Raw genomic sequence first — 27560 nt, forward strand, 5'->3', positions numbered from 1 at the left:
GGAACTAGCAGACTGCGCTACAACTTTTGTAAACTTGCTGCTATCGGTGACTTAGCAAGTTCAGCAAAGCCAATTACAAAAGTGTTTAGGAAGAGCCTCTCCTTACCACATGTGCAAAAATCCTTCCTCTCCTGCTTACAAGTTTAGGATGAACAATATAAACTATCGTCTAAGTGTTTTCCCCATTTAGAAGCAGAAAACATTAGAGGAGGGGGAAGCCAGCCAGCCGGCTCTTGGGAATCTGTAAGCTTTTGTAAGTGGAAAAGAAGCCCCCTGTACTTGAGGAGGGGGGGCAGCCAGCTTGCTTACCCTTACCTTTTTCTATTTGATGCAGCAGCTCACTGAGCTGCTGATGCCGGCTGGCTGTTCCTTGTTCCTGGTCTTGTAGATTCTGCCCAGCTCCGCCATCCCTCTGAGCAAGTCTCCTGTCCTTCAAGTTGCTTCCTCGGCTCTGGCAGGGATCCAAGAGGACTTCCTCACCCAGTGCTGCACTGAACAAGCCTGTGGGAGGCCCCGCCCCCTTCCCGAGCCATCCAATGATTGGTAAACCAGCAGAAGGGAAGGGGGAATTGATTCCCATACACACACAGCCTCTCAATATCCAGCTAGCTTATGCAGCCAGCCAGCTTGCATTATCACTCCGGCCACACCTGGGGAGGGGGCCACCCATTGTTTTCCAAGTGTAGTGTCTTGGAAAGTGGGAGGATTCCACAGAAAGAAAACGCATGTGTGATGTACACAGATACCCTATTCTAGTCCGGCCAGAGTACGCTACACTACGCGCTCAGCCAATCCTGTGAGGGGACATGTCGGCCAATGCAGGAGACAATTCAAGCGGCCAATCACATGGCGCCTTACATGGCTCTGCGCGAGCAGCAGTTTACACTGCACATAATCTGCTGTCATAGAGCGATCAGGATGCAGCCCGGGGTCCCGGTGACTCAGGAGTCGGGGCAGTCCGTCTATTTACCTGCATCCCCTTTGTCATTGGATATTCCAGCTCAATAGCTTTGTGGAGAGGGGAGCCCGCCCTACTGGCCCGTGTGCGGACCGTGCAGCTGTGGACGTGCTCCCTGTACAAGAATAGGTATGTGCCCAGCATCTCATCCCAGTCATTGCCATGCATTATTTATCACCATGCTCCATCTTCTGATCATGTGCCCCCACAAAAACTGCACCCATAGCTGTGATGGATGGGAGCATGGTGCCCTAATTGTGCCATTCTCTTTTAGCCATTACATATGTACCTAGAAGTCCTGATTGTAATAGTTTATGATTGTGTATTCAAAATCTGGAGCAGATTAAACATATAGTGACTGAGGTATAAATCTCCATATTCCTGGTGTTCTTCATCTTCTCAGCAAGAAGCATCTAAAATATGCGACAGTGATGTCTTCCATCTGTTCCCCACGCTCGGTGCCAGCGTCACACTGGTGCTGAGTGGGTTATAGTGTTGCAAACAGTGTATGAGACTTGGTCACTGTGCAGGAAATGGTTAATAGGTATTACAGGGGGATACCCTTGTAGCATCTGCAGGCATGCCTGGTCTGAACTGGCTACAAGGGTGTCTTACTTTTACTGAGATTTCTTGCCTCTAGAGAAGGATTTTCCCACCAAAGTGTCGATGGGACAGCACTTTCCACAACTTTTTTTTGCAGTGGAGAGTAACGACAGTGTTACATGGCATATTCTCAGGAATGAACAGGAACCCCACTGATGTCCTTTCTACAGATCATGAGCTGTGTGCTATTACCTATCTATATTCACTAGTACTGGCAAAGTGGCATGCCAGCATTGTTGCCTTACAGTTCAGAGGCCTGGGTCTGAATCTGACCAAGTCCAAAATATGCTTGGAATTTGTATGTTCTTCGAGTTTTTTCACTCATATACACAAATGATTTTCACAACTAGGTGTTATCAGGGTGTATAACAGATAGTGTTTGGCCTGAATAAGATAAGATAATTCTTTAATAGTCCCACAGTGGGGAAATTTCAGTATGTTACAGCAGCATAGTAATACAAATACAGGATATTACACAGTAATATATTACAGAAGTAGGCACACATATGCTGAGAAGAGAAGATATACTAGGAGTCCATAGCAGCTAAGGAAGAGAAGAAAGAAAGAAGGAAGACTTCAGGATCATTTAGTTTTCTGTGTGGAGTGATCTTTGCTTGGTCTGATGTAGATTATGTAGCCTGATCGCGGTTGGGAGTAAGGACCTTCGATAGCACTCCTTCTCACACTTGAAGCAGACGGTCACTGCCAAGTACCATCAAGGTCTCATACATGGGGTGGGATTTCTTCTCCCGCATGGATCTCACCATGCACAGAATCCTTCTGTCACCCACCACCTGTACTGGGTCCAGAGGGCTCCCCAGGACAGAGCTGGCCCTAACTGATCATGTCAATCCTGTCAAGTCTATTTCTGTCCCTGGTTGATATACTGCTCCCCCAGCAGGCCACACTGAAAACAATGGCTGAAGCAACCACAGAGTTGAAAAAGGCCCTAAGAAGTGGCCCCTGGACTCCGAAGGCCCTCAGCCTCCTGAGCAGGTAGAGTCTGCTGTGATCCTTTCTGTGCAGCACCTCCAAGTGATCAGCCCAGAATACTGACAAAGTAGGGGTATGAAAATCCAACTCATATAAAGATACTAGTATAAAAACATTAATTTTATTGATATGCGTTAAAAAATATATCCTAGGTATAAATAGTATTAAAAATATTGTGTCTTGTGTGTCTAGTGACCCAACTCATAAAGTACACCAAAGGAGGAATATTAATTTCTGCATTCACTGTCCAACCAATAATAATGGCAAAATCTGTGGCTCATTGGATCCTTGTATCCAGCCTTTTGTATGTGGCAGAGCCGTGACTACTACCTCATCACAGCTATAACGTATTCTGCTGGATACTTTAGAATATATAGCAGACCTGTTGTGATATTGGAACAGATGGCACCTCTATTTACATACATCAAACGATACCTCTTGTTATCACATCTAACCAGGGTTTGCTAAATAAAGCAATATAATGTTGCAGGTTGCAAACCAGTAGGTATAAATAGTGTTACTAAAGTATTCCCCCCCCCATTATACCTAAGTCCTGTTGTAACAATAAATCTATCTCGTCTCTATCCCGTCTCTACGTGTTTAGCTCTGCATTAGCAGATTTCCTCAGGAGACTAATAGTACAAAAACTGCATAGTCAGTAGCCGCCTATTTCCCTTTCCTCACACCTCGATGGTAGGTGTGAGCACTGAGTTGTAGCCACCGGCATATCGCCACAGCCGGTCCTACTTATACCCAAAGTGGTAGCGTCACATTGGCCAATCAGCGCGCTTTTGGCCGGGGTTGTGACCAAAGACTCCACCCCTCAGCTCCTATTAGACCGCCATCACTGACATAGTAGCTATAGCAACCAGACGTGAGGGACATGACGGGGTTAACTGCTATTACTATGAGGCACATGGAGTTACTAAGCTGTAATACACATGACTTTTTATCTGCAATGGTGGATAAAATTATGGAATATTACATTACATTTCAATGGACCTGTACACGTAGATGCTGTCACTTTTGCGGCCGTGTGTCAGGGCCAAATTGAAGAGCTGCAACTTATGTCTAGGCTTATACTCAAGTCAATAAGTTCCCAGTTTTTGTGGTAAAATTAGGGGCCTTGGCTTATATTCGGATCGGCTTATACTTGAGTATATACGGTAAGTAAAAACATGACGGATGAATTTGGACAGACACCCGAAGGCGTGCATCATGTCATCATGTAATAAGAATGATAGTGTGAATCTCCCTGAGGCAAGTAGGTCAATTCACATGTGTCATTGTCCTCATGGACCCTTGCTCTGTGCAGAGAAAATTGTAGCATGTAATACCTCATTGTGATTCTCACGCTAGACCCGCCCATTCAGGTCTGTGGGGCAGATTTATTACATCTGACCTCTTATTAAAGACCTTGACTGGTGCAAGGCGCATCTGATTAACCGAGGGGCTCCGGCCTTTTAATATAACACACAAACGCTCATGTGCCAGAGTGAAGGTCTCCACTAATCAGGAACCAGTGTAGAATTCATGCAAACAGAAAAAAAGGGACAAATGGAATACACTTGGGAAAATTGATTCAATACTAAAGGACCATTCCCTTAGGCTGGGTTCATACTGGGATTTTGGACCGGATTTTGATGCGGAACCCGGCTCAAAAAACCGCCTCCTACAGTCCTATGAAAAAGTTTGGGCACCCCTATTAATCTTAATCATTTTTAGTTCTAAATATTTTGGTGTTTGCAGCAGCCATTTCAGTTTGATATATCTAATAACTGATGGACACAGTAATATTTCAGGATTGAAATGAGGTTTATTGTACTAACAGAAAATGTGCAATATGCATTAAACCAAAATTTGACCGGTGCAAAAGTATGGGCACCTCAACAGAAAAGTGACATTAATATTTAGTAGATCCTCCATTTGCAAAGATAACAGCCTCTAGTCGCTTCCTGTAGCTTTTAATCAGTTCCTGGATCCTGGATAAAGGTATTTTGGACAAACAATTCAAGTTCAGTTAAGTTAGATGGTCGCCGAGCATGGACAGCCCGCTTCAAATCATCCCACAGATGTTCAATGATATTCAGGTCTGGGGACTGGGATGGCCATTCCAGAACATTGTAATTGTTCCTCTGCATGAATGCCTGAGTTGATTTGGAGCAGTGTTTTGGATCATTGTCTTGCTGAAATATCCATCCCCGGCGTAACTTCAACTTCGTCACTGATTCTTGAACATTATTCTCAAGAATCTGCTGATACTGAGTGGAATCCATGCGACCCTCAACTTTAACAAGATTCCCGGTGCCGGCATTGGCCACACAGCCCCAAAGCATGATGGAACCTCCACCAAATTTTACAGTGGGTAGCAAGTGTTTTTCTTGGAATGCTGTTTCTTTTTGGACGCCATGCATAACGCCTTTTTTTATAGCCAAACAACTCAATCTTTGTTTCCAAAATGAAGTTGGCTTCTCCAAATGTGCTTTTGCATACCTCAGGCAACTCTATTTGTGGCGTATGTGCAGAAACGGCTTCTTTCTCATCACTCTCCCATACAGCTTCTCCTTGTGCAAAGTGCGCTGTATTGCTGACTGATGCACAGTGACACCATCTGCAGCAAGATGATGCTGCAGCTCTTTGGAGGTGGTCTGTGGATTGTCCTTGACTGTTCTCACCATTCTTCTTCTCTGCCTTTCTGATATTTTTCTTGGCCTGCCACTTCTGGTCTTAACAAGAACTGTCCCTGTGGTCTTCCATTTCCTTACTATGTTCCTCACAGTGGAAACTGACAGGTTAAATCTCTGAGACAACGTTTTGTATCCTTCCCCTGAACAACTATGTTGAACAATCTTTGTTTTCAGATCATTTGAGAGCGGGCTGTCCATGTTCGGCGACCATCTAACTTAACTGAACTTGAATTGTTTTGTAGAAAGAAATGGTCCAAAATACCTTCATCCAGGATCCAGGAACTGATTAAAAGCTACAGGAAGCAACTAGAGGCTGTTATCTTTGCAAAAGGAGGATGTACTAAATATTAATGTCACTTTTCTGTTGAGGTACCCATATTTTTGCACCGGTCAAATTTTGGTTTAATGCATATTGCGCATTTTCTGTTAGTACAATAAACCTCATTTCAATCCTGAAATATTACTGTGTCCATCAGTTATTAGATATATCAAACTGAAATGGCTGTTGCAAACACCAAAATATTTAGAACTAAAAATGATTAAGATTAATAGGGGTGCCCAAACTTTTTCATAGGACTGTATTAGCTTCAATGGGAGCCGTTCACTTTCTTCTTCCGGAAGAAGGTTCCCGTATGTTGGGGTGTGCTGGCGGTGTGCACCTGGGCCTGTGTCTTATATCTTTAACATGGGTATGTATACTTATACTAACTTATTAGCTAGAAGCCTGTTCATGATACATTGATTTCTGGCCCTATATCACTAGGTGTAGTACTTTAGTGAATGTTGTTGGGACATTACTTAATCCTCTAACATATTACTGAGTTCCATTGGGATATTTCTATCTATTCTTTCTTGTGATAGGTGATTTGTATTATCATTAAGTAATTATATTAAGTATCCTGAATATATTCATTGTCTTATGGCATAGATTATATGTGTGCATCCCATAGCATTACTAGTATAGATCATTGTAGATATACTATTATTATCAGGCCCATTTTTGGTGGATTCCACTGGTCTGGCACCTTAGCTTTTTTACTGTATTATCTTATCTTGCAGTATTTTAAAAGTATTGATAAAGTTTATCATCTCTTATTTTCTAAAATGGTGTTTTCATTTTGAGTACCTCTGGTTTAATGTTTGTACTGGATTGCTTTCCTTATATTCTGTGAGGTACGCATCTTTGGTAGGGTACGAATGATTGTTCCCCTAACCTCATCTATTAGAGATGTAACATGCAGGGTTGGGTCAACTCTCTGGCCATGTTTTTTGTGTTTTATATCCTGATCCCTGATTTGCACAAGAACAGCAGCATAGTTATTGGGGGCTTAGGCTTTAGCTGAACCTCTGACCAAGAAGCCCAAGAGAAATAACTTTATTTAGTGCCAACATATTCTGCAGCACTTTAAGTCACACGAACAGACCATATTTGACATTACAATGTGACAAAGAATTAACATATCAAACAATAGGAGTGAGGAAATAGAGGTAAGAGGGCTTGTTTAGTACAGTGATCCAGCCATCTTTTAATAAGTAAGGTCATACAACTGAAGCGGTATGAGCCACCACCAGACAGTATCTGTGAATATACAGATACTAAGTGCAAAAAGTACAGTGTAATTTCTAGATGGAGGGGTCAGGATGTGAGTAATAGACAATAGAGAAAGGACAGCTTAAGATAAGAAATGTCAGCTTAGTTTGCGGAGGTGTAGAACAATGTGATCAGGTCATGTGATAAACCTGCCTAAACAAATGTGATTTTAGGGGATGTTTGAAGCTGCCATAGTGGGGTATCAATCTGATTGTCTGGAGTAAACCATTCCAGAGCACTGGTGCAGCTCGAGAAAATACTTGGAGACAGGAGTGGGATGTTCGGATAAAAGAAGATACAGAACGCAGAGGACAGTGGTGGGACCCAGCGCCGCACCTCCCATGAGGCGACCTGAAGTGAGCGCTTCAGGTGGCGCTATGTCAGGACCCCAGGGAGGGCGGCATTTTTGATTACCTAAGCCAGTCCAGGACAAGCTGTCCTGGACTGGCTTAGCACCGAGCGGTGGTTTGGGGAGGCCACTGGAGCAGCGCTGCTCCAGCAGCCTCCCCTCACGCTCAGGCAGAGGGCAGGTCATCTCCGTGCCTGCTCTCTGCCTGCGAACGGTGCTAAGCCCCGCCCCTTCACTCAACCACGCCCCTTCGTTTGGCCACGCCTCTCGCCCCACCCCTCCTCCCGGGGGGGGGGGTCGTCTTTCTGTAGTTCGCCTCGGGCGGCGAAAGGGGTAGGTTCCCCCACCAATCTGCAAGTTATTCCCCATGCTGTGGGTCTCAGACAAAGCTTTTTAAAGTTTGTGGGGTTTTTTTTTTTCATGCTGATTATGTATCTACATGTAATCTGCCTGGGCCTGACACCTGGACAACTCGCAGATCTCCTGGTGCCAGAAGATGCATAGTGGTGCTCCTGGAGAATTGTGGATAAGTCATCAGTATGAAAAAATGATTTGGTCCCGGAAAAACCTTTTAAGAACTGGACTGTACAGAGATGTTTTGTAAGGCAAGCAATTGGGTGCAGTTTCCATCCAATAGTTAAATAAATACTGTGAACTGCAGCTGTCACTTCATAGTTAAAATCAATCAGTTTTGCTCCATAAAGTCTCCAGGTTTCTCAGGCTTTATTTTAACTGTTGACTCCACTGTTCAATACAAGGGAAAACCAAAGAAGACATTGATCTGTTGCAGCATACTTTCTGACATTGGCAGTCCAAGGGCAATGTATATAACTGTATGTGCAGAGGCCATGCATTCATGGTATATATCGAGAGCATGTTTTGTCTATACACTGAATATTTATTATTTTATTTTTCCTACTATGACTATATTATTTATTGTTTTAAATGTAAAACTAAAGTAGAAGTACAGTAGATGTGATAGGCCCATAAAGAGGAAAGTCATATAAACTTTAAAATAATGGCTGTAGGACCCCCAATACAGTGACAGGCAGCCATATAACCCCATAACAGTGTCAGCCACAGTACCCCCATAACGACCCAGTCTATCAGAAATGATACCCGCAGCAATACAAGCATAATCCACCTCTTGCACTTGTATACATAAGAGGTCGACAGAGTGAGTCTATCACTATAGTATATATATATATATATATATATATATATATATATATAGTCCTATGAAAAAGTATGGGCACCCCTATTAATCTTAATCATTTTTAGTTCTAAATATTTTGGTGTTTATAACAGCCATTTCAGTTTGATATATCTAATAACTGATGGACACAGTAATATTTCAGGATTTAAATGAGGTTTATTGTACTAACAGAAAATGTGCAATATGCATTAAACCAAAATTTGACCGGTGCAAAAGTATGGGCACCTCAACAGAAAAGTGACATTAATATTTAGTAGATCCTCCTTTTGCAAAGATAACAGCCTCTAGTCGCTTCCTGTAGCTTTTAATCAGTTCCTGGATCCTGGATAAAGGTATTTTGGACAAACAATTCAAGTTCAGTTAAGTTAGATGGTCGCCGAGCATGGACAGCCCGCTTCAAATCATCCCACAGATGTTCAATGATATTCAGGTCTGGGAACTGGGATGGCCATTCCAGAACATTGTAATTGTTCCTCTGCATGAATGCCTGAGGATTTGGAGCAGTGTTTTGGATCATTGTTTTGCTGAAATATCCATCCCCGGCGTAACTTCAACTTCGTCACTGATTCTTGAACATTATTCTCAAGAATCTGCTGATACTGAGTGGAATCCATGCGACTCTCAACTTTAACAAGATTCCCGATGCCGGCATTGGCCACACAGCCCCAAAGCATGATGGAACCTCCACCAAATTTTACAGTGGGTAGCATTTGTTTTTCTTGGAATGCTGTTTCTTTTTGGACGCCATGCATAACGCCTTTTTTTTATAACCAAACAACTCAATTTTTGTTTCCAAAATGAAGCTGCCTTGTCCAAATGTGCTTTTTCATACCTCAGGCAACTCTATTTGTGGCGTACGTGCAGAAACGGCTTCTTTCTCATCACTCTCCCATACAGCTTCTATTTGTGCAAAGTGCGCTGTATAGTTGACCGATGCACAGTGACACCATCTGCAGCAAGATGATGCTGCAGCTCTTTGGAGGTGGTCTGTGGATTGTCCTTGACTGTTCTCACCATTCTTCTTCTCTGCCTTTCTGATATTTTTCTTGGCCTGCCACGTCTGGGCTTAACAAGAACTGTCCCTGTGGTCTTCCATTTCCTTACTATGTTCCTCACGGTGGAAACTGACAGGTTAAATCTCTGAGACAACTTTTTGTATCCTTCCCCTGAACAACTATGTTGAACAATCTTTGTTTTCAGATCATTTGAGAGTTGTTTTGAGTAGCTCATGATGCCACTCTTCAGAGGAGATTCAAATAGGAGATCAACTTGCAATTGGCCACCTTAAATACCTTTTCTTATGATTGGATACATCTGGCTATGAAGTTCAAAGCTCACTGAGGTTACAAAACCAATTTTGTGCTTCAGTAAGTCAGTAAAAAGTAGTTAGGGAAATTCAAATCAATAAAATGATAAGGGTGCCCATACTTTTGCACCGGTCAAATTTTGGTTTAATGCATATTGCACATTTTCTGTTAGTACAATAAACCTCATTTCAATCCTGAAATATTACTGTGTCCATCAGTTATTAGATATATCAAACTGAAATGGCTGTTGCAAACACCAAAATATTTAGAACAAAAAATGATTAAGATTAATAGGGGTGCCCAAACTTTTTCATAGGACTGTATATATATATACTTTTATACCTCATTAGAAAAACAGCGTATGCCTTCTTGGAATTCTGTTTGGTCCTCAAGACATCTTAAAGAGGTTTTTCTGGCCCCAAATCCATTTTTCATACTGATGGCCTATTACTGGTAAAGGTGGCTCCAAAGCTATAGATTGATAAGGTTTATTTACACAAGGCTTTTCTATTTTAGCTTCATTCTTAAGTAGATAATAAGGCAGTGAACTCTGTCGTGTCCCGTTGCTTATCTCAGGTTGTATTTGGCTCATTTGTTTTGGGCGTCCTTTCTTCTCATGGGTTCAATCTGTATGAATAATTTGACAAGAGGGTGTTTTATGTAAAAGCAGAAACTTAGTATAATCCTAATTCTTCTCTTTTCTCCAACCTACCGTGTGTCTTCACAACAGTACATGAAAAAGGGATCATTAATAAGACAAAAAAATCTTAAAGGGGATGTCCGTGATAACTGGAAATCCCTACACTAATCTAAACACCCTCCTACTTTCTAAATAACATAATTAATTAAAAATGTATATTTACCTATATTCCTGGGGCAGTTGTGTGGCCACCCAAGGGACATTTTCTGATTATCTGGTGACAATTTGTTTCCCCATTTCTGGAAACGGATCATCACTACTACCCATGCCCATCCTCTCCATTATACTTACCCTTCTCACTTCTTCCTGTGAGACGTCGCCTCGTTCTTTACTGATTCTGCAGTGTGCATGCTCTTCTCCAAGCGCTGTGCGCACTCCTGTCGATAATTCACCTCTACTGCACATGCACGCATGCACGGTAGAGGTGGATCATCGCTGGAGGAGAAGAGCGCGCGCAGACAGATTCAATACAGGAGGAGGAGCCATCTCACAGGAAGAAGTTTGGAGGGTAAGTATATAATAAGGGTTGGGGGTTGGGCTGAGTAGGTAGGGAAAGGCGGGATAGCTAAAGAGACAGGGAGGGATGTATGGGAAGGAGAGAGGAAGGGAGGGGGAGTGAGGAAGGATTGTTGAGTAAGGTGAGAGGGGTTAGGCTGTGTTCATAAAGAGTTTTGAGATGAGATCTAAATCCCCAATAGCGTTTTCAACAGTGAATCGCTTTGGCACAGTAAGGGTTAACATGAAGATCTTGGTGTCATTTTAAAAATGAGATTCTCATCTTTAAAATGAATCTAAAATTATCTTCATAGGCCAAACGAATCCTGAGATATGGGCATCAGAAGTTAAGCACGTACCTCTACGTCCTCGGCTATGCAAGTGACACCCTGGGAGGACATAGAGCTACGTGATTGGCAGTGAAAGGGTTAACAATTATCACAATAGCATTAGGTAAAAGGGCCCATAATAGGGTTTTTATGTTTTCTAGTTGTCAGCAAAAAAGTCCTTTTTAACTCTATTTTATAAATAAAAGACATGGATTGACTTCTTCAAGTAAACTTGGGACACTGGACATGCAGTCCTATCTGTAGATATCATGAGTATTAGGGGGCAGTATATTGATATGTAGTTTTCTGTGAAAATATTCAGTATAACATGTCATTTACTCAAATCAGTTTATTCTCATTCTGAATTTAGTATCAAGGGGCAGTCCTAATAGCCTTCACTCAGTGAATAGAACCGCACCTTGACTTCCCGGAAATAAGAAAGATACAAATAAATAAAAAACAAGTTATGCTACGTTCACACTCCGTTCTTTGGGTCCATATGGAGACTCAAAAGACAGGAAACCTATTCGCTTAAAAAGAGGTTGCCCAGGGAAATACGCAGATTCCATAGACTATAACAGGGTCCGCCTGTTTTCCCTCATTTTCATACTGATAATGGTGGAGAGAAGTCTTCCTTGCAGAACTTTTCTCTCTGCCGATTTTAAGCTGAATGTGCAACAAGGGCCCTCTGACAACCTAGCCTAGGCTTATACAGAATTTTTGATTGCGACTCCCATTGATGGAGCAAAGATGACTGTGTTGTCCGGCATCTCCTTCACTCATGTTAGTGAATGGAGTCACTTTGCAAATCCAAGGGTGCTTCTGTTAGTCGCAAAAAAGTCAAATGCTGCTCAACTTTATAGCCTTACCCTAAACGACTTTCTTGAGGAATGAGTGGGAAAAAAATTGAGTTTTGTTTTTACCACAATCATTGTTCTGTGTAAGTGACATGATAACTTTATTCTGCGTGTTGATGTTATTACGGTAATTCGAAGTGTGGGTGTGTGTACATAATATATATATGCAACTTTTTTTTTTGTACTACTCCAATTTTTTTTTTTACAATGAAGATGGTTGTAAAAAATTATTTTGGTGCTGCTGTGTTATTTATCTCTGTGTGACTGTAGGTCCTTGAATGCTTATTTTTGTGGATTTTTTTTTAAATTTGTACCAGTTTGGAGGAGGTATTACTTACTTTTATGTGTTTTTTTATTCTTTGACAGGTGCAAGGAATAAACCAGCAATGTGGTCATAGTTTTTTTTTATTTTTAACTGTTTTTCATATGGTATTCACTGTGCTTGTATGTACAGTACAGACACACTGGTGAATTCTCATAGGGCAAGTTCAATATATGTTTTCCTGAAGGTGCAAATGCAAAAAACACCCATAATTGAATGTTTTGTTGTTTTTTTTTCTTGCTGTGGCACACCTGCAAAAACTCAGCCATTTTTCTTTTAGTCCAGGTAACTCAGGTAACGCCATATTATAATATATTGGCATCATATCGGTAGCAAACAAAGTTAACCACACACCCAACAAACAACTGCAGTAAATATGTGCAAAGTTGGATTCATTAGCTGGTGCCACCACCAATCCCTAGAATCTCCAGCAGAGTCACGACAGTCCGACCACCACTCCATTTAAGTAATTGGTTGGTGTCCCATTAGTCCAACCCCTAACTATATGCAGCATAGTTGCTTATGCTAGGTTCACACTAGCATTTGGCCCTTTGTTTTTCAGGTTTGCATGGGGACCCAAAAGACGAAGAGCTGGTCTGCTTAAAAAAAGTGGTAACTTGCAGACACCTGCGGACCCCATAGACTATAATGGGTTTTATGCTGTAACTGGCAGAGAGAAAAGTCTTCTATGTAGTACTTTTTTCTCTGCTGATTTTAGACTGAATCTGTGGTGGATTTTCCTACAAGACTCCAACACAGATGTGAACCTAAAATTGGATGGGAAACCCTTCTTAATCTTTTACCATTTTTATGACAAGCTGAATAAATATAATTTTTTTAGGAAATATCTGGTGCCTTGGATATTTTCAAGTTGAAGTTGTATACTTTTGACAAACTCAATGTCCTACCTAGTGAAGCACCAAGTAAATCAAGTGATGTATGGAGCATTCATCGGTTATAGTATTACCCATTTTGGCTAATTTAACGGGTGTAAATGAAAGTTTGTATATTGTGTATAAGGCTGAGGCCCCACATTGCGGAAACGCAGCTTTTTTTTTTTTACAGATTTTGCTGCAGTTTTTTGACCCAAAGCTAAGAGTGGCTACAAAAGAATGGGAAATATATAGGAAGCTCTTATACTTCTATCTACTGCTCAGTTCACCCCTGGCTTTGTCTCAAAAAAAACGCAGCAAAGTCTGCCACAAAAAAAGTTGGGGCCTCAGCCTAATAAAGAATTGTGTGATTCTCTGTGATAAGTTTAGTGTCTCCAACATTATGACACCACCGCTATTTACTCCAAAAAAGGGTTAATAAGGGCATGCACCATTCGTTAGTCAGACAGACAGACCAATCTCAGAACTATCTGTGCATTGCAGCTATTAGAAAATGTGTTCGACCTCAGTAGAAAATGACTCAGAAAAGCCAGCCAAATGTGCTCTTTCAGGTTCACTGTCTACCTAGCTCCAGGGAATTGTCCAGCTCAAGCTGCGTCATAGCACACACATACACATTGCACCCGTACACTGCAACACAGAGATTATAGGGATTCCTATTCTTCATGAGCACAGAGAGACTTGCTGTGTATAGGAGGGAAAATCAATGGAGGACACACAGCTATTGTTTTCTATGCCAAGGACTTGTTCTATTTGCCAAATAAAGGGAAATATAATTTTGCCCTGTATCTCATGCTTTATAATGAAGGAGTTTTACTGGATTTATGCTTAGGGTGGTCCAATATTTATCAATGTTTTTGCATGTTAGTAGCTGAATATCATAGATACATGCAACTCTCATGTGATTCGGTTTATTCTTGTGGATTGCGACTTTCGCCCAGCAGTCACAAAAATTTCTGTGGAGCCACTGCTTTGATCCTTTTGTTCATTGTTGTACCTTTTATTTTTTTTTCCACTCAGTTTAATTTACCAAAAATTTAAATAAATACTAAATATGTGTATATTGTAAGTCGATGGCTGGTCAGGTAATGGAGGGGGTGTACGTCTCACCCAGACTACTCAGGTGGGTGAGATGAGAAAACTCCAGGAATGTTTGTTCATAGCAGACAACTTTCGTCTGCTGAGCATTTTGGTAAATGCTCAGTACTGGGTTGGGTTTTTAGGAATGACAGGATTGGTAGTGGGACCTGTCATTCCACCCCCCTCCAGTCCACACTTTGAGGATGTTCCAGCAGCGACTCAGCTGTAGCAAGTCCCTTCGTCAAGGAGGCTTAAGAAGTTGCTCCAGCAGCAACACTTGGGCAGACCTTGGCTGAAGAGCTGACAGAGAGGTCATATTTTTGGAGCTGTGTCCTGAATGATTCTACTGACTTTTGGATTTCTGTTATCCTAGGTGAGGTGAGAAACTGGACTTGTGTGTCTATGCCACCCCACCTAGCAACCCCAGACCCTGACTATATATATATAGAGAGAGAGAGACAGAGACAGAGAGAAAGAGAGAGTCCCATCTCTCAAAAAATAATGCAGAAATATTTTATTTTATTTATCATTTTTTCCCTTATACTAGCACATGCTTAAAATGACTTCGCATTGTCTAGGCTAAAAATACCTTGGTCATTAATGGGTTAATGCCCCAGTAGCTTCACAATCCAGTATTCATTTCCATGTCCCAGATTATGCAGTGTTGTCCCAAATTATCTGCCTATTGGAGAAGATGAGCAGAATTGAGATTACCCTTGGAGCTCTATTATCAATTGCTGTGTTAATAGGGGCAGTGCAGGCTAGAGTTTTTTTTTTCTGCTGAATATTAACTGACTCTGTGAAATCGCAAGCATTAGGCAGCACAAATACAGTGCGTATTATCACTGTAGGAGCGGAATAACAGCATCGATTCTGCCACTGCTGGCTTCATGCAGGGCAGAAGCATAGCGATGTTGCAGGCATCTGTGCTGGCGTCTGTGCATCTGTGCTGGCGTCTACACTCCCCGGCATCCGCCTCTCTATTACAGCGGATGCCGGGTCTGTATTCACATATGCAAAGCCAAGCGGCGAGATGCCGCTGGCCCTGCATGCATGCTCATAGACCAGTCTAGCCTTCACAATGCGAATACAGACCCGGCATCCGCTGTAATAGAGAGAGGCGGATGTCGGGTCTGTATTCGCATTGTGAAGGCTAGACTGGTCTATGAGCGTGCACGCAGGGCCAGTGGCATCTCGCCGCTTGGCTTTGCATATGTGACGCAACAAAGCCAGAAGACAGAAGATTTTACAGCAACGAAGACTGGTGAGTATGCGACGTGGGAATACCCCTTTAACTCCTTAATCAGCCATTTATTGGACCATCAAGAACTTCAAGGAGGTTCAGTTGCTCTGAAGAAGGCCTCAGTGCACTGAAGAAGGCCTCAGCGCACCCAAGAAAGTCCAGCAGTTATCAGGACCATTTCCTAAAGAGAATTGAGTGACAACATTGCTTCAACACTAGTGCTGAGCTTGCTCAGGAATGACAGCAGGCAAGTGTCTGTGCATATGCACACATAGTGAGGTGAAGGCTTTTGGAGGCTTTCCTGGCATTAAGAAAAGCAGCAAAGAACCCCCCCCCAAAAAAAAAAAATAAAATAAAAAAAAAATACCAAGGACAGACTAACTAACATTCTGGAGACAGTACAGGGATTGGACTGTAGAGGACTGGGGTAAAGCTATTTTCTCAGCCCCCTTCAGATTGTTTGTCTCATATGAACAAAAGATTGTCCAGAAAAGAAAAGGTGACGCTACCATGAGCCCTGTGTGATGCCAACAGTAAAGCATGAGAAGACCCTTCATCTGGAGGGGTTGCTTCTCATCCAAGTCAGTGGGTTTACTCCCAGTTTTTGCTTAAGAACGATGCCATGAATAAAGAATGAACAACTTCTCCCAGCTGTACAGGATCAGTTTGGTGATGTTCTTTCCAGCATGATCGAGCCCCATGTAACAAGGCAAAAATTATACCTAAGTGAGTTGTTGAACAAAACATTGAAATTTTAGGTCTATGGTCAGGAAACTCCTCATACCTTAGTCCAATCGAGAACTTGTGGTCAATCCTCAACAAGCAAGTGGATGAACAGACATACAAAATTTGTGATAAATCCTAGCACAGATTAGGCAACAGAGGGTTTCCATCAGTCAGACTGAACCCAGGACCTGATATCCAAAATACCAGGGCGAATTGCAGAAGCCTTGTAAAATAATGGTCACCACTGTAAATATTGAGTCTTCTCCTAAACGTGATGCATTTGTAATAAAAGTTTCAAACCTGTGAAATGCTTATAAATTGTACTTCAATATATACAATAGAAACATCTGACTAAAAGATCTAAAAACGCCAAAGCAGCAAACCTTGTGAAAATCAAAATTTGTGTCAGTCTCAATATTTGGCCACGACTGTAGATATCATAGAGGGATGTTCCCTGGTCATGTAGGTTTATTTTTGTCTAAATTGTTAAACGGAAGAGAACGTATTTCCTGTCTTTCATTGTATAATGCTCTTTGAGGACTGGCCTGGTCTGGTCTTTATTTTTATCTTTGTGATCTTTTATTTCACGTAACTGTGTGAGGCTTTGTGCTTGTTTTGTGGGGGTTAGTTTGAATAATAAATCATCAATATCAGATGGGTAGGGGTCGGATGCACAGCAATAATCAGCTGATATGCAGAGAATGAAGCACTGGACAGCTCCGTTCTTTGTTTAGTGGTCAAACTAGGTATGTGCAGCTCTCATTTGAATGGGAGTTAACTTGCAGTGACTTGGTTCATTCATTACACAGAGAACAGAGCTACAGTCCTATGAAAAAGTTTGGGCACCCCTATTAATCTTAATCATTTTTAGTTCTAAATATTTTGGTGTTTGCAACAGCCATTTCAGTTTGATATATCTAATAACTGATGGACACAGTAATATTTCAGGATTGAAATGAGGTTTATTGTACTAACAGAAAATGCGCAATATGCATTAAACCAAAATTTGACCGGTGCAAAAATATGGGCACCTCAACAGAAAAGTGACATTAATATTTAGTACATCCTCCTTTTGCAAAGATAACAGCCTCTAGTCGCTTCCTGTAGCTTTTCATCAGTTCCTGGATCCTGGATGAAGGGATTTTGGACCATTTCTTTCTACAAAACAATTCAAGTTCAGTTAAGTTTGATGGTCACCGAACATGGACAGCCCGCTCTCAAATGATCTGAAAACAAAGATTGTTCAACATAGTTGTTCAGGGGAAGGATACAAAACGTTGTCTCAGAGATTTAACCTGTCAGTTTCCACTGTGAGGAACATAGTAAGGAAATGGAAGACCACAGGGACAGTTCTTGTTAAGCCCAGAAGTGGCAGGCCAAGAAAAATATCAGAAAGGCAGAGAAGAAGAATGGTGAGAACAGTCAAGGACAATCCACAGACCACCTCCAAAGAGCTGCAGCATCATCTTGCTGCAGATGGTGTCACTGTGCATCAGTCAGCAATACAGCGCACTTTGCACAAGGAGTAGCTGTATGGGAGAGTGATGAGAAAGAAGCCGTTTCTGCACGTACGCCACAAATAGAGTTGCCTGAGGTATGCAAAAGCACATTTGGAGAAGCCAACTTCATTTTGGAAACAAAGATTGAGTTGTTTGGTTATAAAAAAAGGCGTTATGCATGGCGTCCAAAAAGAAACAGCATTCCAAGAAAAACACTTGCTACCCACTGTAAAATTTGGTGGAGGTTCCATCATGCTTTAGGGCTGTGTGGCCAATGCCGGCACCGGGAATCTTGTTAAAGTTGAGGGTCGCATGGATTCCACTCAGTATCAGCAGATTCTTGAGAATAATGTTCAAGAATCAGTGACAAAGTTGAAGTTACGCCGGGGATGGATATTTCAGCAAGACAATGATCCAAAACACCGCTCCAAATCAACTCAGGCATTCATGCAGAGGAACAATTACAATGTTTTGGAATGGCCATCCCAGTCCCCAGACCTGAATATCATTGAACATCTGTGGGATGATTTGAAGCGGGCTGTCCATGCTCGGCGACCATCTAACTTAACTGAACTTGAATTGTTTGTCCAAAATACCTTTATCCAGGATCCAGGAACTGATTAAAAGCTACAGGAAGCGACTAGAGGCTGTTATCTTTGCAAAAGGAGGATCTACTAAATATTAATGTCACTTTTCTGTTGAGGTGCCCATACTTTTGCACCGGTCAAATTTTGGTTTAATGCATATTGCACATTTTCTGGTAGTACAATAAACCTCATTTCAATCCTGAAATATTACTGTGTCCATCAGTTATTAGATATATCAAACTGAAATGGCTGTTGCAAATACCAAAATATTTAGAACTAAAAATGATTAAGATTAATAGGGGTGCCCAAACTTTTTCATAGGACTGTATCTGCTTGTTATTGTCTTTGAACCATCTGCTGAGGAAGATAGGTCTGAGATCTTTCAAGGGACATTGTTGGCTGTCTACCCATACATTGTACAGATGTAATTACCTTCAATTGAAACCTTTAAATCTCTGTACTTTGGTAACTTAAAAACTGTGGTAACAAAAGCCATTGAAAACAATGGAAAAAAGTTGAGTCAAAGCGACAAGCAACTGTTTACTTAATGCATCAAAAATGTTAAACTTGGTAACATTTAGGTAAACCTTAGAAGTGTTGAAGAAACTCCCTGTGACAAGATCAAAGGTGCTCAAGTCTCCCTTTATATGCAGCATTCAGAGGATTCAATGGCACACCAGATATATATCTGATGCCCGCTGATAGGACAGGGCTGCTGATATGTGTTATACTCATTACCCTGCTCCTGATCATATGGACTAAGTAGCCAAAATATTGTGCATACTGTCAGAAGGTGACAGGCAGAGTGCTGGAGTCCAAATATATGAGCCCCAGGTTTCTGACATATGTGTGGTCCAGGGCAGATCTGGAGTAGGCCTCAGCCCAGGTGTAGATCCAGGGCACATTACTGGGCCAGAAAAGACTGCAGCTCTTGCACGGCAGTGCAGTTCCATGAGGTGACAGGAGGTGTGTGGTTCTGTCCTGTAACCCTGAGTCCGGTGAGACAATATTGCTCCTGTTTTGTTCGTGTGGCTGGAAGTAAGCCACACGTATAGTTAGGTTATTAGTTCTGTTTAGTTATTTGCTCGTATGAGCAGGTTTTTATTTTGTTTTTGCCTGAAGTTAAGGCTGCATTTTTTTTTGCTCATTTTGTCAATCATTAAGTCAAGATTTATTTATTTTCCTGTTTTGTTTTTTTTCTAAATAAATCAGCTTGTTTCACATTTTCTGTCCCTGTTCTTGTGGATAAAGTTTATTTAACACGAACCTTTGGTTTTGGAAAACATTTACTGTGCCATATACACATTGGTCTATTTTTTATGAGTGCAGTCTCCAAGAATGTTCATTTGTTGTTTGGTATGTATGCCCATTTGGCACACATAAAGATAGCATGGTCAATTTCGGAGCTGATAAAAAGTGAGTTTTAGGTTGGGTCCCAACGTTGCAAAAAAACAAACAAACCCTGCGCTATACAGTACATGCAAAGTCGATGGGTTTCTGGCAGAAAAAAATCTGAAGCAAAAAGGCTGCATTTTTAAAAATGCCAATTTTTTAAAATCGCAGCATGTCAATTATACCTGTGGTATACCTGGTTTAGCTTACTATAACAAAACTACAACCACAACCAGGTCTCCAGAAAAATAGAGATGTTCATAGAGGCAATATAAATTTCGAGAACTTTCAATTTAGAACATTGGGTCAGATTGCTGGATGATAAATCTGTCACATTATTTGCCTACCCTAACTTTACAGGGGGAATACAGGAAGTGAGAAGAGACAGCAGGCAAACTGCTGAAACAGTGAGATAGGAAAATCCCTTTAAGGCCGGGGCCCCATGGACTGGAAACGATGTGATTTGCCCGCAGCGGAGATGCTGCAGGTAAAATCGCAGAGTTGTACAGTGCAGGCAAAGTGGATGGCCTTCAGCTTCTTGGAGCACTGCTCAGAGCCCTAACATCACTCAGCACCATAAATCCTTCCCATCACCCACCTTACTTGAGCAGTGAAAGTTGTGCTCTTAGGGCTGAAAGAACTGTAATGTGCTCTGTAATGAGGTGGTAGCAGAATATTCTTGGGGAAGATTTACTGTAAGAGAGCCTTCACGTGGAGTAAACGCTTCGCTCATTCTGAATGTAAAACTCATTTAGAGTGAGCGGCATTAAAACAAATCCCATTGATTTCAATGGGTGCCGGCATACGCGTGCTCCCCATTGAAATCAATGGGAGGCTTTTTTACCTATTGCTTTCAATGTGATTTGCGCATTTTACATTCAGAATGATTGAGCATTTACTCCGTGTGAAGGCTCCCTAAGGTAGCGCTCCAATTAAAACTTTTATTCTCCGGCCCATTAGAACTTATTCATCTTTTTATTTTTCACAGACGTGTGCTGTCTGTGTTCTCCATGGACGGCACACAGTCCTACTGATTTTTTTTGGATGTGTTTTGTCCGTGGTCACCCATTTTACTTCAGCAGCAAAATCTGTGCTCCTTCTGAAGGCAATGTAATTTGGTCCATGAAAAGGGATAGGGGCTACACGGTGGCTCAGTGGTTAGCACTATAGCCTTGCAGCGCTAGAGTCCTTGGTTCGAATCCTGCCAAGGGCAAAGAAACTATCTGCAAGGAATTTGTGTGTTCTCCCTGTGTTTGTGTGGATTTCCATCCCATACTTCAAAGACCTACTGATAGGGAAAATGTACATTGTGAACCTTATGTGGGGCTCACAATCTACATTAAAAAAAAAAAAAAAAAACCTTAAAAAGGGGACATGATGTAAATTGTAGAGAACCTAATTTTAACAGTGACTGTATTTGTGAGTTATTCACCTCCTTCTGGTCCTCTACTGTGTCATGTGACCAGCAATCAGACTCTCCAACTGAAACCGTAGTGACATAAATGGTAAATACTTGGTGCATCGTCTATTATTTCACCAAAGTGGCACCATTTAGTTGTTTCTGCATCTTGCTTGTCACTTTCTAATAAAGGAGGGAACAGGATGGTCTGGGGATGCCTTGGCTCTTCAAATTTACTATAGCACACACCAGAAGAGTGGCGTGAGCTATTCTTGAAATCTATGCCAGTCAAGGACTTCAGTTCTGCGGCATGGGAACTCCCACGACACGCCAGAATTAATAAGATGTCAGAGCCCCTTAATAATTCTTGTGCATCCTGCACCCGTGAGAGAACAGATTAAGACTGATGTAGGAATTCCTGTCAGTGTCTTATATCTGGGCAGGAAATTATTCTATTCATCCTCATGATTCTTGATGTGATTCTCATTTAGATCTGATACTGGGGGATATCTAACTCCTATACAAACCCTTTTTTTGTAGGTTTCTAAAGAGTTTCCAAAATTCTTTAAAGATGGAATCGATGAGGTTGCGTCAGGTGAAAATAAATAAAAGAAGAAGGCCAATTGCCTAGGCCGTTTAGTACCACATCCGTCTATTAGATACTTAAGTGTTACTAGGGAATCACTAGAGGATATAAAACTGCAGATAAACCAGAACCTGACCAGAGATGATTCATTGATGTGGTCTGGGAGAGCAATCTCATAAGTGGTTTCATACTGTATATTCTAAATTTATATATGTATATTTCAAGCCTCTATTCAATTCTATGGATAGCTATCAGAATCAAGAAACAAAGATTATGTCTATTTTCTGGATTTTTACCATACAGAGATTAGCCATGCCTTAGACCTTATGCATTTCATCATATTATGACTTCTTACATACACCTCTCAATTTTCAGGGGACTGAAAGAGGGACACAATGTATCATAAATCCTATGTTTAAGCACTTGCCACATTTGGCTCGCTCAATCCTACCCTTTGTGTTGCTTCACCAGTATAATGCCTCTTTAGTCACCTTGACATAATATACTGCACCCATACAGTTAAGATGTCCCCTTTTTACCCCCTCATTGTGACCCCCCCCCCCACTGGAAAATGCAAACTAAAGCAATACTTTACCTCATTCCCCTGAAGTCCACTCGAGTGTCTGCTGCTGGCGGCTTGGGAGCAGCAGATACAATACGGTTTGAATGATGAAGCAGGGAATGGATGGCTGCCATTTCACCACTCTACCTGTGTCTGCAGAATGCAGGTAGAATTTAAGCTGGGACATACCTCCTGCTGCCCAGAACGTCACCCAAAATATGGGATTGCTCTTCTGAATCCAGGACTTTTCAGGGGTTTGTTTTTATAACTCCAGAATTGTATAAATTCATAATATATAATATATGGAACCTTACTATAGCCCTAGTTTCATAAGGAGCTATTTTCCACCTGAATCTGAACAAATCCAACAGAAAAACAACTTGATACTATACATGTGACACCCATTATACAGCAGTAAAATACCATGATACTGCTGCAGCACAGGCTTGGGGCACCCTTATGTTGATATGTACAAAAACTATATTGCAGTCAGAGATTTTTTTCCCAAATTTGTTCTGGATTAAACAAATTGACATATAAATGGTAAAATCCTCTATAATAAGCTGGTGCTTACAGTCCATTATGCTGCATAATACATCTACTGCATGTGCACGTGGCCTTCAGGTTAATGGATTTACTGAAGGATGTTAATTGTTATCGACAATTTCAGGCTGTATATGAGCAAGCTGCAGTAAGCATGTTATACTAGATTTTATACTAGATTCACACAATGTAACGCGGTGTTGATTCTGACACATAAACTTGTGTCAGAATCAGCACTCCAAAACAGAATCCCACTGACTTCAATGGGTTCCATTTAGCGCACTAAACGGAACCCATTGAAGTCAATGGCATTCTGTTTTGCAGCGCTGATTCTGACACGAGTTTACGTCTCAGAATCAACGCCGTGTTACATCGTGTGAATGCCCCCTAAGTCAGCTGTACTAGATGGTAACATGTGAGCTGTGGGTTGATCATTTGCTAGCTTTCAGTTACGTGGTAATCTTTTTAGCCAATTTCAAATGGATCCTACTTACTGTATATGGAAACCATTCTTATCTATGGCTTAATGTATATCTTTCAGCTTGCAAAACCTTTGCAATCTTCAATGTTGTCCAAAAAAAAAAAAAAAAAAAAAAAGTCCCCTGAGTGTACAATAAGATTGCATCCAATAAACACAGTCCGTGTTTGTAACTTATAATTATTCTGAAATATAATAAGTAGAGTTGAGCGAACAGTGTTCTATCGAACACATGTTCGATCGGATATCAGGCTGTTCGATTCGAATTCGAACATCACGTGGCAAACTCCAAAAAAATTTGATTCCCCTCCCACCTTCCCTGGCGCTTTTTTTGCACCAATAACAGCGCAGGGGAGGTGGGACAGGAACTACGACACCGGAGGCATCGAAAAAAATCGGAAAAAGTCATTGGCTGCCGAAATCAGGTGACCTCCATTTTAGACGAATAGTGGATTTCAAATCCGGGTCATATGAGAATGTGAACTTTGTGACTAAGAGACAGGGATAGCTGTACAGGCAGGGATAGCTAGGGATAACCTTTATTTAGGTAGGAATGTTATTAAAAATAACTTTTTGGGGCTCTATCGGGTGTGTAATTGTGATTTTTGTGACATAAACTTTTTCCCATAGGAATGCATTGGACAGCGCTGATTGGCCAGAGTACGGAATTCGACCAATCAGCGCTGGCTCTGCTGGAGGAGGCGGAGTCTAAGATCGCTCCACACCAGTCTCCATTCAGGTCCGACCTTAGACTCCGCCTCCTCCGGCAGAGCCAGCGCTGATTGGCCAAAGGCTGGCCAATGCATTCCTATGGGAATGCAGAGACTTAGCAGTGCTGAGCCAGTTCTGCTCAACTACACCGTGTGCCGAGTGTGCACACTCGGCTCTGCTACATCTGATGTAGCAGAGCCTGCTACTGCAGAGACTTAGCAGTGCTGAGCCAGTTCTGCTCAACTACACCGTGTGCCGGTCAGCCCATGGGATATAGCAGAGCCGAGTGTGCACACTCGGCTCTGCTATATCAGACGGGCTGACCGGCACACGGTGTAGTTGAGCAGAACTGGCTCAGCACTGCTAAGTCTCTGCATTCCCATAGGAATGCATTGGCAAGCGCTGATTGGCCAGAGTACGGAACTCGACCAATCAGCGCTGGCTCTTCTGGAGGAGGCGGAGTCTAAGATCGCTCCACACCAGTCTCCATTCAGGTCCGACCTTAGACTCCGCCTCCTCCGGCAGAGCCAGCGCTGATTGGCCGAAGGCTGGCCAATGCATTCCTATGGGAATGCAGAGACTTAGCAGTGCTGAGCCAGTTCTGCTCAACTTCACCGTGTGTCGAGTGTGCACACTCGGCTCTGCTACATCTGATGTAGCAGAGCCTGCTACTGCAGAGACTTAGCAGTGCTGAGCCAGTTCTGCTCAACTACACCGTGTGCCGGTCAGCCCATCTGATATAGCAGAGCCGAGTGTGCACACTCGGCTCTGCTATATCAGATGGGCTGACCGGCACACGGTGTAATTGAGCAGAACTGGCTCAGCACTGCTAAGTCTCTGCATTCCCATAGGAATGCATTGGCCAGCCTTCGGCCAATCAGCGCTGGCTCTGCCGGAGGAGGCGGAGTCTTAGGTCGGACCTGAATGGAGAAAGGTGTGGAGCGATCTTAGACTCCGCCTCCTCCAGCAGAGCCAGCGCTGATTGGTCGAATTCCATACTCTGGCCAGTCAGCGCTGGCCAATGCATTCCTATGGGGAAAAGTTAGCTTGCGAAAATCGCAAGCTGACAGGTATTTCCATGAAATAAAGTGACTTTTATGCCCCCAGACATGCTTCCCCTGCTGTCCCAGTGTCATTCCAGGGTGTTGGTATCATTTCCTGGGGTGTCATAGTGGACTTGGTGACCCTCCAGACACGGATTTGGGTTTCCCCCTTAACGAGTATATGTTCCCCATAGACTATAATGGGGTTCAAAACCCGTTCGAACACTCGAACAGTGAGCGGCTGTTCGAATCGAATTTCGAACCTCGAACATTTTAGTGTTCGCTCATCTCTAATAAGTAGTTTGCCACAAAATATATATATATGTTTTTTTTTTTTTCTTTTTAATGTAGATTGTGAGCCCCACATAGAGCTCACAATGTACATTTTTCCCTATCAGTATGTCTTTTTTTGGAATATGGGATGGAAATCCATGCAAACATGGGGAGAACATACAAACTCCTTGCAGATGGTTTTTTGCCCTTGGTGGGATTTGAACACCAGGACTCCAGCGCTGCAGGGCTGCAGTGCTAACCACTGAGCCACTGTGTGGCCCCTAGTTTGCCACAAAATATATATGCAGTTATTCATAAGCATAATAATTATAATTATTTGCAGTGACAATATTGTAATAATTATAATTATTTGAGGACAAAATATTGGATACACAGTAATAGTTCATGAGGCTTTCACTATACCTGAAGCTATATACATATATAATAATACACTGCCTCTGACCTTTTTTTTATTTTATTTTTTACATGAAGCCATTGACAACTCTGCATAAATTACATTAAAGTTGTAGTAGGAAACATGGAGGACTGAGGCTAGAAAACCATTTTTGTATTTGGGTTCATTCAGCCGTTTCTATTTTCTAATTTTTGGCAAGCGGCTTCTAGATGATATTCAGCAACCACCCACCTTTTTCATTGATATTCTTGTCTAAACATGAGCAGAAGGGTGCAACGACTAAAAACTAATTAGCAGAGCTTGTATGTTACAAATTGCTGCTCTTATATAGGCTATAGGCTGTGCATACAGTATAGGACTGTGCAGGTAACGCTATAGGACAACTGCTACAAGTTTTAGGCTGTCAATATTTACAGTGAAACCTCTTTGAGACACCATCCAATATTGCATCGACAAGTATTCTTTTACTGGGATGGCCTTCTCGAAAAAGATGACAGGTATCCAGAACATATGGTAAAACTAATAATCTGTCATGTGTAATCTGGTTTGGATAAAGTCAGGGCTGTGTAGGGCCAGACACCATCTCCAACTCTCCTATTTTTCCACAGCTCGACTCAGACTCCTTCACTGACATCTTCATATATGGTGAGGCAGCAGCAGTAAAGCTCCTCTGATTCATTAAAATGTCAGTGATTGGATATTCTGCATCTAATTAATTATACTATTATATACTATAATTATATTATAGTATTCTCCCTGAATGGAATACTGAACGCAATAAAAAGCGGTGAGCAATGAAAGCACACAGATCCCATAGACTGTAATGGAACCCGTGTGTTTTCCTGTACAGTGTTCACACAAGTCATGCGGAGAGAAATGTACTTCAAGCACTACTTTCCTCTCCACATGATTTGTGCAGACATTGGGTGGAAAACCCACGGACCCCATTATAGTATATAGGGTCCGTGTGCTTTCATTGCTCACCTCTTTTTAATGCGTTCGGTATTCCGTTCAGGGGGTCCCCAAATGGACTCCCCGAACGGAATACTGAACGCAGGTGTGAACCCAAACTCAGATACCGTATCATAAAAGGCAACAATTGTGGTCTCGAGATATCCTACACATCTTGCTGATTTGTTACTAGTGTTGAGTGAACAGTATTCTTTTGAATACCTCGCTCCCATAGGTATGCGTGTAAGCGTCAAACACCAAGGGGTTAAGCGCAGTGAATATTTGCCGGTCGCTAACATGCATTCCTATGGGAGCAAGGTATTCGATGAATACTATTCACTCAACACTAAATTTGTTACTGCTCCTCCTATTATGACTAGTGGTGACCACATGTTGTATGCGATGGCTCCTCAGATTATCATTGGCACTGAGACTTGTGATTTAGGATCAGAGCCGCAAAAACCTTCAACAGATGTGATTCATCAACATACCCTTGGGCTAGTTACCCATAGCATTAGTCTGCGGGTGGTTTGACATTTAAGTATAAGCACCAGTGCAAACAGGCAAAACACTTTACTAAACTTTATGAAACAGACTGTACAGATAATATAGACTTTGGGTTTATAGTCTGTTTTAGGATCAAGGGGCTTATGTTTTTATGTCCCTAAGAGACATGTTGAACTATACTAAAATATCTAGGAGAGTATCTCTCTCCCTTTTATCCCTTTTAGATGATCCTTGAGATCTAGGGATTTGAGTAGGGTGATGTGAA

At 41.9% G+C, this 27560-nt stretch overlaps 1 protein-coding gene across 2 annotated transcripts in view; it reads left to right on the forward strand.

Annotated features, from left to right (window-relative positions):
- The first annotated feature begins 887 nt into the window (after positions 1-887).
- The window catches only part of HECW2 (HECT, C2 and WW domain containing E3 ubiquitin protein ligase 2), a 166644-nt gene continuing 139971 nt past the window's right edge, over positions 888-27560 (forward strand). For both annotated transcript variants that reach the window (XM_075285106.1, XM_075285108.1), the window contains exon 1: positions 888-1087. The gene's annotated coding sequence lies outside the window, so the exon portion shown is untranslated. The remainder of the gene's footprint in view (positions 1088-27560) is intronic.

Source organism: Leptodactylus fuscus, chromosome 8 (assembly GCF_031893055.1).
Source record: "Leptodactylus fuscus isolate aLepFus1 chromosome 8, aLepFus1.hap2, whole genome shotgun sequence".
Taxonomy (NCBI): Eukaryota; Metazoa; Chordata; class Amphibia; order Anura; family Leptodactylidae; genus Leptodactylus; species Leptodactylus fuscus.